This window comes from Notolabrus celidotus, chromosome 1 (genome assembly GCF_009762535.1).
Source record: "Notolabrus celidotus isolate fNotCel1 chromosome 1, fNotCel1.pri, whole genome shotgun sequence".
NCBI classification, from domain to species: Eukaryota; Metazoa; Chordata; class Actinopteri; order Labriformes; family Labridae; genus Notolabrus; species Notolabrus celidotus.
Window position 1 is genome coordinate 35429015 of NC_048272.1, and position 13424 is coordinate 35442438.

The following is a 13424-nucleotide window of genomic DNA, read 5'->3' on the forward strand; positions in this document are numbered from 1 at the left end:
ACCCGAACAGAACCGAACCGTTCCAGAACTGAAACGAACCAGAACCGAACCGAACCAGAAACGTACCAGAACCTTACCAAAACCGAACCAGATCTGAACCAGAACAGAACCGAACCAGGATCGTACCAGAACTGTACCAGAACCGAACCAAACCAGAACCGAACTCAACTAAACAGAACCAGAACCAAACTCAAGCAAACAGAACCAGAACAAACTCAAGCAAACAGAACCAGAACCAAACTGGAGCAGACAGAACCAGAACCAAACTCAAGCAAACAGAACCAGAACTAAACTGGAGCAAACATTATTAATGTCTTCAGGTTGACATTGAGAAAAATCTGATGCCTCAGCTTGGATGGGCTGATCCGATCTCTCCTCTCAGTGAGTATTGGTTGACCAATCAAAACAAAGTTCTGCTGTAAGCAGAGCTGGGGCTGAGCACTGTGAGAGCTAAGTAGCGAAAGGAAAAAACTGGGAGCTGGCTCTCTCTCGATGCGAGCCGGCTCTTCTGATTCACTATAAAGCATCGGCTCTCAGAGCTGCAGCTTTTGATCATGACACATCGCTAATGTGCTTAATCTGTGTTACAATTATGAGGGGGCCATGGACAATTTTCCCACCTGTAAGGGGTTCCTGGCTCCAAAAAGTTTGAGAACCTCTGCTCTAGCTAGTAGGAGTGCAAACTCCCGATAGTGAAAACAAACAGAACAAAAAGAGCGACACAGCTGCACAGAAACTCCACGTTGTAGACATCGCTGATCATAATAGACTTCGCCATGCAGGAAGACAGTTTACATTTTTTTAAATCTCTGAGAGATCTTCAAATACAGAGTGCGTCTTTACAGCGGTGCGATTTTTTCAGAGTTTATGGTGACTCAAATAAAAAAACGTGACATTTGCTTTGTTTTATATCGACTACTTAGTAGGATGAATATCATGATAAAGCAGGTATATTTTGAGTCTGAGATGAGTTGAGAAACATTTGCGGCCATTTTTGTCATTCAGTTCTATTTAGGTCATTAATGCACTGATCCTCTGATCATTATTATTATTTAATTATTTTAGTAAGGCAGCTTCCTGATTCCTTTGCTGGCTCTTTTTTTTTTCTTAGCTGATTTTATTTTTTGAGAAAAGAGAAAGCTGAGATGAGAGTTGCCCATCATTGTTGCTTGGTTGCACTAATAAAGTGAAGTGCTGTACATCTGTGGTTGCATTATTCTATTATCAATTTGCCATAATTTTTAAGTATGTAAGAGATGATTTCATTGATAGCCATAGACTACATGTCTTTCAATGTAGACTTCCACTGAGAGGAACATATTAGACTATTTAGGAACTAAATTAGGAACTAAATTTAGACTGTCATACCAGCTTGATCATCAATGAAAATGTCCTGGAAAATGATCTCTGGAAAAGAGTGGGAACCCTGATGTGTCTCATTTGATGCACATTTTAGAGGAGAGAGAGAGTAAATATTAAACATGTCATCAACTCTGAATAAATCAACATGTCTATGCTTACTCCCAGCTTAACTATGTGCTACATCCCATTATTTCATTACTGAAAGACAAAACACAGTTTCTTCGTCTCTCCAGAAGTAAGGCTTGTTACTGCCGCCATGTTTGTTTTGCTGATACATCACTAGGCTGCCTGTGCACAGGTAGCTAGCAGCTGTCAGAAACCAGGCTAACGGCCAAATTCCACCAGATCCGTGTCCGGTCTGATCTGTCACGACACTGGAGCTGATCCGCTGGATCCGCTCTGTTGCGTTCCAGCTGAGTCTCTGATCCGGCACGCCAACTTCTATTATTGCTGGATGACGGAGCACAATGCATCAATCTCAACAGAGCAGAGGGGTATACTACAAAGCCGGATTTGCGGTTATCGAGGTAACTTCAGGGTTAATCTGGATTTTCAGTACTACGAAGGTGGTTCACTCCTTACCAGGGTTGATCACCATGGTTACTCATGCTGAACTCCTAACCTGCTCAGGATCAGAGATCAGTTTGTAGTAAACTCCGCCCACTGACCAATCAGCTCGCTCGATCACGGAGCTCTGTGAGCTGATCGCGAGGGGAGGGGGGAGAACTGCGGTCAAGCCCGCAGTGGAGAAGAGACGGGCAGGATACTTTGTCTACCTGTATGATTTTATATATAAAATACTGATGACAGTTATTGATTATCTTTCCTGACATCATATATAAACAGAGTCTGAAGTCAGATTATTTAGATTAAATCAATTTACTGCATTAAGTATAAAACTGCGCTTGCTTATTACTTTGAATCATGTTCTCATTTGTATTAGTCCTTTAACCACAGCGCTCAGTTTGATACCGTCAGGGCTGCAGCTGTGTAAGGGGTACAGTATCCTATTTTCTTGTAAAGCTGCTCAGGTAGAAAAATTACATTTCTTCAAGCCAGGATAATGTGAAACTACAATAAATTTAGACCCAAAAGCAGGACTTTAGAGGCAGGCGAGAATTCAAAGTCTGTTTAATCAGAAACAAGTTCAAAAAGCCAGAGGTATCCAAGACAAGAGGCAAAAATCATGTTCAAAAAGGGACATAAACTGGTCAAAAACACATGAATAAACACAGAAAAATGCTGGACCTCTGACACAAGGTACAAGACGAACTGGCACAGAAGGAAGGGGAGAGTGAGTTTAAGTGGGCTACACACTAGGAGTGGGATTAACAAGACACAGGTGCAACACATTGGGGTAATCAGGAGAGCGGGAAACAGGGGAGCAGGAAGTCACTGGATCTGAAACAAGAGACATGGATAAATTACAAAAAATGAAACATGACTCACAGGACAAGAAACATGAGGAGAGACAAATAGAATAACCCAAAGATGTGACAGATAAGGGGGTATCTTTGTCCAGGGAGGGCATCATCCATATACACATTGTTTTCTTTCACATCTTAAGGGTTACATTTTGCCAAAACACATGCTCAACACTTTGGCAGACATAAGTGGAGTTTGACAAAAGTTCAAACCAAGGTCTTTCTTTCAAAATTTCAAAGTGAAGACAGCTCTAATATTTCAGTTTGATCAAATAATACAAATGAGTGGTTCTTTAACAAAAACGGATTCTTCAATCAGGTTTTACACATTATGCTTTTTTGTTAGGGTTTGTCTTTCAAAACCCTGTACTCAGGATTAAACCAGTAGTTTTTTGGGGGCATATTGAGGAAAAACTCACTCCAGAAACATGGCTCGGAGCCCTGCTGTACTTTTTCTCAGCATCAACATAAACATTGGAAAACTCACTAATAAAAGGTCCCCAGTGGACTGACAAAGAGGCCCTGTGGAGTTAACAACAGCTTTAAATACTCCTTTGTTGAAACCACATTGCTACCAGCATGGGTAGAGTTACACAGAGCAGCTATTAAAAAATACAATCATCACTCTTTCCATATCAGGTTTAGAATGTACCATCACTGTGAAAAATGTGCATCAGGCCAGGGTCGATAGCCGTTTTGATAGGTGCATCCTTTGTGTCCAAACTTACCCCAAGATTCACCGCTCCGAATTTCAAACAAGACAGAGGACCCACAAGTGGCCTAGTGATGAATGTGTTAGGTTCAACTCAATGGACTCACTCGTGATGCAAATGTTAAATAAATTGAGAGGGGGCCTTTACATTTCCAACATAATAGGTTTAGTGATGTGACGTCTATAATGTTTGCTAGTTAGCCAGTTAGCTCTGTGATGCTAGGGTAAGGGCAGGAACAACTTCAGACACAAATTCTTCGTGGACCAGACCGTCTCATTTCCTCAAGCCTTAGGGGTCTACAAAGGCTATGAAGGACACGTCCTTTGTAGCCTGTGTCCTTTGAAGGGCGCCGCCCCTGAGGCCAGAATCATCACTTCAGGAATCAGGCTAATCAATCATGCAGAAACCAAATCTGAAACACTAGGCTGGTTTCTCAATAAACCAACACGGGTCAAGGAAAAAGGTGCAGGAGGCAACAACTCAATCTGTGATGACATGGAGATTTAGATCAGATGTGAGGAGAGAAGAAACACTGTGAGCTCTGTTCAGCTCTTTTCATGAACTAAATCTGTTTGCTGAAATAAGAGTGAAATTAAAGGCTTACACTCGTCCGTCTCAGATTTATGGAGATGCACTGACATTCCTCCTTTAGTGCTTTAAGTGGCAGATCTGTCACAGTGAGAACACAGCTTTACACCAAATAAATCTGCCTGCCTTAGAGAGTCATGATTCCTTTCAGAGATTTATTTCAGCTATGTTCTTAAAGTTTTCAACAGATACTCACTCACAATGACACAGAAACATGCTGTTTACTCTAAATCCCTCAAAATCAAATCATCACAAATCACTCAAAAGTAGCTGCAAATGATTTCCAGCGTGGTCTCTACATTTCCTTACATATCCTATCTTATTTGATTATATCACTTTAATCATATCTCACAAAGTCTAAACAGTAAACAGAACTTTAAGCATATACATCCTGTTTTTGATTACAAGCCTATTCTGGATATCTAAAAGTCTCCCTTTGTAATGAGAAACATGGAACATGTGGCAGACATTCAAGTTGTGCCCCATAATTCATCATTTTAAAACAATAAAAAACAAACAAGAACTTTTCTTTTCTTTTCTTATGAAGAACTAAATCTGTATTCAATAAAGAGTTTCATTTTCCTCTGTACTTAAACTGCGGTAGATGGATGTTATAGTTTTCGCATTTATGGTTTGAGGTATTAACGTGGTTATGGTTTCAAGCATCTCAATCTTTTTATGACTTTATGCCTTTTTATGTCTTTAGATAGGACAGTGGAGAGAGCAGGAAACTGGGAGAGAGGGTGGGGAATGACATGTGGCAAGGTGCGGCAGGTTGGAATCAAACCTGGGCTGCCCGCATCGTGGACTGTAGTCTCTGTACATATGGCGTGGTTTCATTGCTAGGTCATACACCTCAAAGCACATTATTTCAACATGGAAAAATGGAAAAGTTATTCTTGTGTGTTCCAGGTCTGCTAAATGATCACATGGTGGGAATTTGCAGACATGCTAGGCCATGTATGAAAAAAAACAAAGGCTGTGTCCGAAATCACTCACTCATTCCCTACTCCCTACTCACTATATAGTGAATTAGATGTAGTTGACTATATAGTGCACTCACTCAGCAAAATTAAAACAACATTTCGGACACTACTCGCTCACTGACCGGCGTCACGTTAAGCTACGTCGGTTTGTGATGACGGCTTTAACAGCTGTTTGTGTCTGCACACATGTTCACTGTAATAACTCTGATAAATATAAACAGTAACAGAGCTCTGTCTCTGTGTTTACATGTTTAACACACACTTGCACATGAAGAGAATCAGCTCTGTTTATTCTGTCCTAAAGCATCGCGGATCGATTCACCGGTAAAATGCCTCATTATTAAATTATTTATTACTTTAAGGGAAAATAGAAACCATGCAACTCTTTTCAAACCCTGTGCTCATTAATGATCAGCCTCGTATGAAACTTTATTAACCTGACAGGAAATATAACAAGTGTTTTTACTAACAGACAAACTTTACTGTCAGACTTCCCTTCATGAAGAAAACAAGAACAAATGGGGAAACTAACAGGAGAAATAACTGATCATTTATATATATTCTATCAATGATGTTAGACTCTATTACTCCATTTCATTAGACAGTGAATCTGACAAAAACAATCAGATATAACATAATCCATCCTCTGTTATATTGAATTTATGATTTTGCAATCAGTATTTTGTTTTTAAAATTCACATCAAACACTTTTCAATCTCAGCTCATCCCACACAGACTGTTTAGAAACCAACGTATGTTTATGATCTGTTTCAGGGCACCCTTAGAGACTGTTTTAAGGTCCATCTTTTCTCTGTTATTAAACTCAGCTGATGTCAAGTTTCGGTTAAGTCCGAGCCGCTGCAGCGTCCAATCAGTGAGTGATATTCGATAAGGGGAAAGACAGAGAAAAGACTTCCCGAAAGTCTGCTCTCGTGTTTCCTCGATTATCCCTCCTCGGATCAGTCTCCTCGCTCCTCGCTCCTCTCTCCTCCAGCAGCGTTTAGAGCTTTGGGACGCAAGTTAAAATGGCGCGTCAGTAAGTACTTCCGGTTCGACCGAGGAGCGAGGAGACTGCAGTTTAGAGCTTTGAGATGCACCCACTGTTGCACAATTTAAGACGCCGTTCATGGACGGCTGGGGATTTACAGTTGTGATTTTTCTCAAACACTGTAAAACGGCAGGGATTTCAGTGATAACTAATATTGTACTTAGCATATTTTGCCACAATAATCAAATATAATAAGCTTGGTTAATTATATGAAAGGAAGGAACCACGTAACAACTTCTTGTAGTTATATGGACTATTTATTCATGAACGGCAGAAAGTCATACAGGCTGTAGCATCGTGCTGCATTTGGAGAACGGAGATACATTCAGGTACTCAATAGGAAAATGGGAAACCTTAAACTTGTGAACTATACTTTGGAACAACAGCTCCATCTTGTGGGGTGACAGTATTTATCACGGGGCAGATTTAACATTCTAATATAATGTTAAACGTTACAACAATAAGTCAATTACTTTCAATAAATACCAACCGTATATCCGCGCCACAACCTGTTTGAGTGTCTCGTGCCTGACTTTTACTGTCACTCCGTTTCAAAACGTTTTTCCTGTGAAACCTTCATCACTTGACGGCCGAAAGATGCCTCCTATTAATATTTCTGCTTTTCTTTTGACTCTTATTCAAATCATTTTTAGTCGTAGAAGAATCAGAATAGCAAGAGAAAGACAGAGAGGACTGAGACGTGCTTTGCGTTTATATTAGATATATTAGATAATGTGGAATTACAGTATGTAATGTCATAATGTCAGACTACACCCCCTCCTGGGAAAACTTGCCACAGTATTGTAGCTATATAAATCTTCTACTGAGTAATTTTTAATTATCTTTTGAGCACATAAAATTTCAAAACATCATATTATGAGAATCAATATCTTTATTGACAGTTTAGACATCAATCTCAGTACTGCAGAGTGAACCGCCATGTTCCAGTTCTGGCCATGTACTTTGATGGCCAAAGTGACCTCCGTCTTGACTTCTGCCTCTCCAGACCCACCATACTCCACCTCGTTGACATCCTGCGCTCACCATCAGACCACGGCTGGGGATTTGATCTGGAGATCCTTGTTTTTTTGTTTTGGTTGGCAAGTGCCACGTCTTACCGGGTGGTTTCACAAGCCTTTGGCATTCCCCGCTCAACTATACATGACATTGTGCACAGGGTTTCAGAGACAGTCATTGGGCTAAAGAACAGGGTCATCTGCTTGCCACCCCAAGATGACCTAGCAAGAATTGGTGCAGGCTTGGAAACCTGGCAGAATCTGCAGCTTTCAGTCATGTTGTTGGCAGCATTGATGGCTGCCACAAAAGAATCAAGCCTCCAAGTGATGATGCTCAATGTTATTTTAATAAAAAATTGTTCTACCCTGTGGAGATGTTATATTGGGTACCCTGGGTCAGTACATGACTCGAGGGTTTTAAAGAACAGCCCACTCTTTGTACAGAGCCTGTTCCCACCTGAAGGCTACTGTATTTTGGGTAATGGGGGATATCCCTGTGTGTCACAGCCAATCACCCTAATAACCCCCTACAGGGAGCCTGTGAGAGGTGCAGTGGAAGCCAGATTTAACCGGCACCATTCAAAGGCCCATTCAGTTATCGAGTGGGCCTTTGGAATCATGAAAGCTAGATGATGCTACGTCTTTTTCAAGGCCCTAGAAATGAGCCCTGTGTTCTCTGTGGAGGTGGTGGCTTGTTGTGCCATCCTCCACAATTTCTGCCTCAGGAATGGAGATGCAATGGAGCCAGTTGAAGAGGCACTGAGGCCGGATGATGGTGATGGCCAGCTTCAGCCTGACTCGCAGTGTGGGGAGCGGCTGCTTGTACGCATGGCTGCTGTCCTTTCAGCCCTGGTTGAAAATCTGCCAGCTCTGGGTGATCATGACTACAATTAAGAAAAAATAGAGCAATATTGTTAAGACTTCAATTCATGTAAATACTTCAATATTCATACAAGTGTTAATAGTTGTAAATATGTAGTTATTAGTAATTCTCAGTTGTTGATAAATCCTTCTTCCTTCTTTATTAAAAAATTTGCCATCTAGATATTGTATCAGTTATTTTAAAATCACTTCTTTCAACTTTGTTGTGTTGAAGGTAAAAACTGATTCATAAAACTGATTTACAAAACATCAATTCTAATTAATGTCCTCCCCTGATTCATTGCCACTCCTTGTGGCTGGTTTTTTGAGCTCCTGCACACAATCACATATCAACTATTAGCTATGCACAATTATACATGTTAAAGTCAATTTCAGATGCCGAATACTACATAGGAAGATACTAAAGAATATGAAGTGCCATTTTTTATCTAAAATTGAATCACCTAGGGCTACAGCTAAATACAACGAATACAAACCTTGTACATTTTCTTGAGATGCTCCCACTTCTTTGCCGCTCTTGCAGGACTAACTAGGTCAGCCAGCTTCATTCCTTTCAGCATATTTCTTCAAAATGAAAAAACAAACATACAAATGTATTCGACAATAGCCTACAAGTCTCACTCCCATCCTGCAGCAGAAGGACCACCTTTTCAGCCTCGCTCTGAAGAGGTGGTCCTTCTCCCTCCTCAGCCTGATCAGCTGGGCCACATCATCGTCAGTCCCTGAACTAGGGATGGGTACCGAATTCAGTACTTTTATAGGTACCGACCGAATTCCATCGGTACAACCGAGTACCGACTCACGTAAAATCAAACGGTACCATGTTTCGGTACCTGAACGCATCCCTGTGACTGTGAGGGAGTGGAAGAGTTGGTGATTTTCCATACTTTCGCCCTGTAATAAAGTCAGAGACTGACCGGGTGGACGTCTCTGCTCTCTGCTCTCTGCATCTGCGCTGGAGCGCGCCAAACGGAGCCTGCGGCTGACGGGCGCGCGCACTCACTGCGATGCAGAACTTCATGAGGATTAAGTTTATTTTCTACAGTCTATGGTTGAGACTGACCCTCTTGCTCCGACTACCTAACTCCGTTTATAACCGTTCCTGTGTGCGTGAATGCCCAACAAGTAAGTTGTGTGTCCTGTTATTATAAAGAGACAGAGAACTGACTTTTTCCCGTCCGCAGACATTCACGTGTGTTCATTGCTAAACTCCCGAAAGAGCAATTAGACGCCACAAGCACGTGTCAGCTAATATATCTAATCACCTACATAATCCTGTGTCTGTTCATTTCATGTTAAATTGAATAAATATGTTAAATTAAACAAATTTGAGATTATTTTTTTTTAATTAATATTTATTACCACATAAAAACACAAAATTACCGAAAATTGGTACTGTTGAGTACCGGTACCGATTCCCAGGTACCGGGTATCGGTACCGTATCGGTTCAAATGTGAAAGGTACCCATCCCTACTCTAAACACAATAATATAAAGTGACAATACATTTTGCTCCGGTACTATCATGAAATGCCAATGCAATGTACTGATAACGCTAGTTAGCAATGCTACCAATGGTGGCTAACAGATAGCTAAAGGCTAATGTTAGCTAGCTAGGATTTTACAGTAGAGGCGTAATTATAGTACCTGTGATATACAAGTTATAACGTGTCTAATAATCGTGAAAAGCGGACATCCAAAGTGAAACAATCATCCAGTACTTACATTTGTAAGTCAGCTCCCGCCATGCGCCTTCGCGGTCCTGTCTGTCAGCATTTCTTCTGTTTGAACCGCGATGCATGATGGGATATATTGCTTGTGTAGTGAACATCGCTCATACACTACTTTTCCAAATGCATTGTGGGATACATTGAGTGGACTATATACAGTGGGGCAAAAAAGTAGTTAGTCAGCCACTGATTTTGCAAGTTCTCCCACTTAGAAAGATGAGAGAGGTCTGTAATTTTCATCAGAGGTACACTTCAACTATGAGAGACAAAATGAGAAAAAAAATCCAGGAAATCACATTGTAGGATTTTTAAAGAATTTATTTGTAAATTATGGTGGAAAATAAGTATTTGGTCACCCACAAACAAGCAAGATTTCTGGCTCTCACAGACCTGTAACTTCTTTAAGAAGCTCTTCTGTCCTCCACTCGTTACCTGTATTAATGACACCTGTTTGAACTCGTTATCTGTATAAAAGACACCTGTCCACAGCCTCAAACAGTCAGACTCCAAACTCAACCATGGCCAAGACCAAAGAGCTGTCCAAGGACATCAGGAAGAAAATTGTGAACCTGCACCAGGCTGGGAAGAGTGAATCTACAATAGGCAAGCAGGTTTGTGTGAATAAATCAACTGTGGGAGCAATTGTAAGAAAATGGAAGACATACAAGACCATTGATAATCTCCCTCGATCTGGGACCCCACGCAAGATCTCATCCCGTGGGGTCAAAATGATCGTGAGAACGGTGAGCAAAAATCCCAGAACTACACGGAGGGACCTGATGAATGACCTGCAGAGAGCTGGGACCAAAGTAACAAAGGCTACCATCAGTAACACACTACGCCGCGAGGGACTCAAATCCTGCAGCGCCAGGCGTGTCACCCTGCTTAAGCCAGTACATGTCCAGGCCTGTCTGAAGTTTGCCAGAGAGCATATGGATGATCCAGAAGAGGATTGGGAGAATATCATGTGGTCAGATGAAACCAAAATAGAACTTTTTGGTAAAAACTCAACTCGTCATGTTTGGAGGAAGAAGAATGCTGAGTTGCATCCCAAGAACACCATACCGACTGTGAAGCATGGGGGTGGAAACCTCATGCTTTGGGGCTGTTTTTCTGCAAAGGGGACAGGACGACTGATCCGTGTTAAGGGAAGAATGAACGGGGCCATGTATCATGAGATTTTAGGCCAAAACCTCCTTCCATCAGTGAGAGCATTGAAGATGGAACGTGGCTGGGTCTTCCAGCATGACAATGATCCAAAACACATCGCTCGGGCAACGAAGGAGTGGCTCCGTAAAAAGCATTTCAAGGTCCTGGAGTGGCCTAGCCAGTCTCCAGACCTCAACTCCTTAGAAAACTTGTGGAGGGAGTTGAAAGTCCGTGTTGCCCAGCGACAGCCCCAGAACATCACTGCTCTAGAGGAGATCTGCATGGAGGAATGGGCCAAAATACCAGCTACAGTGTGTGCAAACCTGGTGAAGACTTACAGGAAACGTTTGACCTCTGTCATTGCCAACAAAGGTTATGTTACAAAGTATTGAGTTGAACTTTTGTTATTGACCAAATACTTATTTTCCACCATAATTTACAAATAAATTCTTTAAAAATCCTACAATGTGATTTCCTGGATTTTTTTTCTCATTTTGTCTCTCATAGTTGAAGTGTACCTCTGATGAAAATTACAGACCTCTCTCATTTTTCTAAGTGGGAGAACTTGCAAAATCAGTGGCTGACTAAATACTTTTTTGCCCCACTGTAGTGTATAACCATGCTCACTCAGTATTCGGACAGCACTACAAAATGGCGTATCCACTATATAGTGCACTATATGGGGGATAGGGAGTGATTTCGGACAGCCATACAGACTGAATAACAATTTGCTACTGTAAGAGAAGTGTCCTCTCCCTCAATGCTGAAGACTACCACAGAAGAGAACTGTATCATATTGTCCCAAATTGACTCTCACTGTCCCATTAAAGTTACTAACCATAGACCTTTCTGGAGTCCCTGAGCTCCCTTGTCTCGTAGGTTCCTCTGAGTCGCTGTCGTAAACGGTCTGCTGCTATGGACGTGCCAGACTCCAGCTGCTACATCTACTACTATATGTCTCATCACCATCATCTCTCTGTAGCGAGGTTCACTTCTCATTAACTCACGTTTCGAAAAACTCATAGGCGTAGTCGGAAAATTGAAGTGATTGTTTATTGGTGCCGGCCTCAGTGCAATATATTTTCAAAGAACAAAAACTCAAAAGACGATTTACAAAAGAAACAATCAAAAACAGGGTCAGTGGACAGACACTGCTCAAGAAGCCACCTCCTTTTCTTACCAGGCGAAAGACAAACTGCCCCGAGGGCACTCGGCACAGCCCTCTTATATATTGTTGACTCCTCCCACTGGGCGTCACTAATTATCAAATGATTTCTACAAACATTACTTTCTAACAATTAATACAACCGTAAAACAAACAATAATACAAACCCCAACAACAATATATTTATCACAATCTTTGGCAGTACTTTACCTTACCCTTAACTACTTTTTCAGGGGGTAAAATATACCAACAAACAGACCCCATAGACCCTACTTAATACGTGGAAACGGGACGCTCCGTTTCCGCAGATTCCCCGCACCCAGGCGGTAGGTGATGCAATGTGTGCTGTGGTGTTTGAGTGCTGAGTGTATGCGTAATAAAACAATAGGCCTTCAGGTGTGCACCCCCGGCGATGCTACGTAACGGAGAGGGACAGCGGACTGCTGGAGTGGGTGAGAAGAGGGAAACTGACGGGAGGGAAAGTTTGGTGTGTGTGTGTGTAGGCTTGTGTGCCAGTGTGTCTCTGCGCACACTGCGCTCCATTCAGTGACGGTGCCGCTCCGTCACACTCTCTCTCTCTTCCTCCCTCTATCCTTCTCTCCCTCTCCCTAACTCGGTCTCAGCAGATGTGTGTCTAACATGAGTCTGGTCCTGCTGGAGGTTTCTGCCTGTTAAAGGAAGTTTTGTCCTTGCCACTGTAACTTGCTAAATGCTGCAAACTGCTCTGCTCATGGTGGATTAAGATGAGATCAGACTGAGTCCTGTCTGTAAAATGGGACTGGATCTAATCCAGTCTTGATGTTGGGTCTTTGTTCATAATAGAACATGGAGTACGGTCTAGACCTGCTCTGTTTGGAACGAGTCTTGAGATAACATTTTCTGAGATCTGGCTGTATAATTATAAAGATTGATTGATTGATTGATTGATTGATTGATTGATTGATTGATTGATTGATTATAAAAGCATCTGAAAGTACCACTCTGAAAGCAACATCTGAAGAAATTCACAGCAGTGTGAATTTGTTGAACTGCACAGACTTACAATCAATCACAGCGACACAACTGAAATATAGCAGGTTGTTAGACTAAGTAGTGAGTTGTAATTTGTCTTCTTCACAGACACTTGGCATTTTAGGATTTATAGTCAACACTGACGTTTGTACTCACTGTAAGCATGTCTCTAGTTTCATGTATTTATAGCAGGGATATACAGGTGGTCATGTCATAAACGTGACTTTGTTTTTATGAGATTTTGTCCTGTGGGGAGCTCAAGGAGACACACAGAGAAGTAGTGTTTGTAGAGTGTTTCATAAATTGTCCTCACTTTGGGAAAGTTAGAAGCATTTATCTTATTTTGGACAA

General features: G+C 41.6%; 2 long non-coding RNA genes across 3 annotated transcripts; both read right to left on the bottom strand.

Annotated features, from left to right (window-relative positions):
- Positions 1-2476: 2476 nt before the first annotated feature.
- LOC117819328 lies at positions 2477-4175 on the bottom strand. 2 transcript variants are annotated; one of them, XR_004632536.1, is made up of 2 exons: positions 4104-4175; positions 2477-2763 (listed from the first exon to the last, which is right to left on the bottom strand). It is a non-coding gene; the product is annotated as an uncharacterized LOC117819328 (long non-coding RNA). The 2 variants fall into 2 exon arrangements; XR_004632535.1 differs by having other exon boundaries at positions 3515-4160.
- A 2820-nt stretch (positions 4176-6995) lies between these two features.
- On the bottom strand, positions 6996-9879 carry LOC117818206. Its single transcript, XR_004632329.1, has 3 exons — positions 9744-9879; positions 8496-8583; positions 6996-8021 (listed from the first exon to the last, which is right to left on the bottom strand). It is a non-coding gene; the product is annotated as an uncharacterized LOC117818206 (long non-coding RNA).
- Between the last annotated feature and the right edge of the window lie 3545 nt (positions 9880-13424).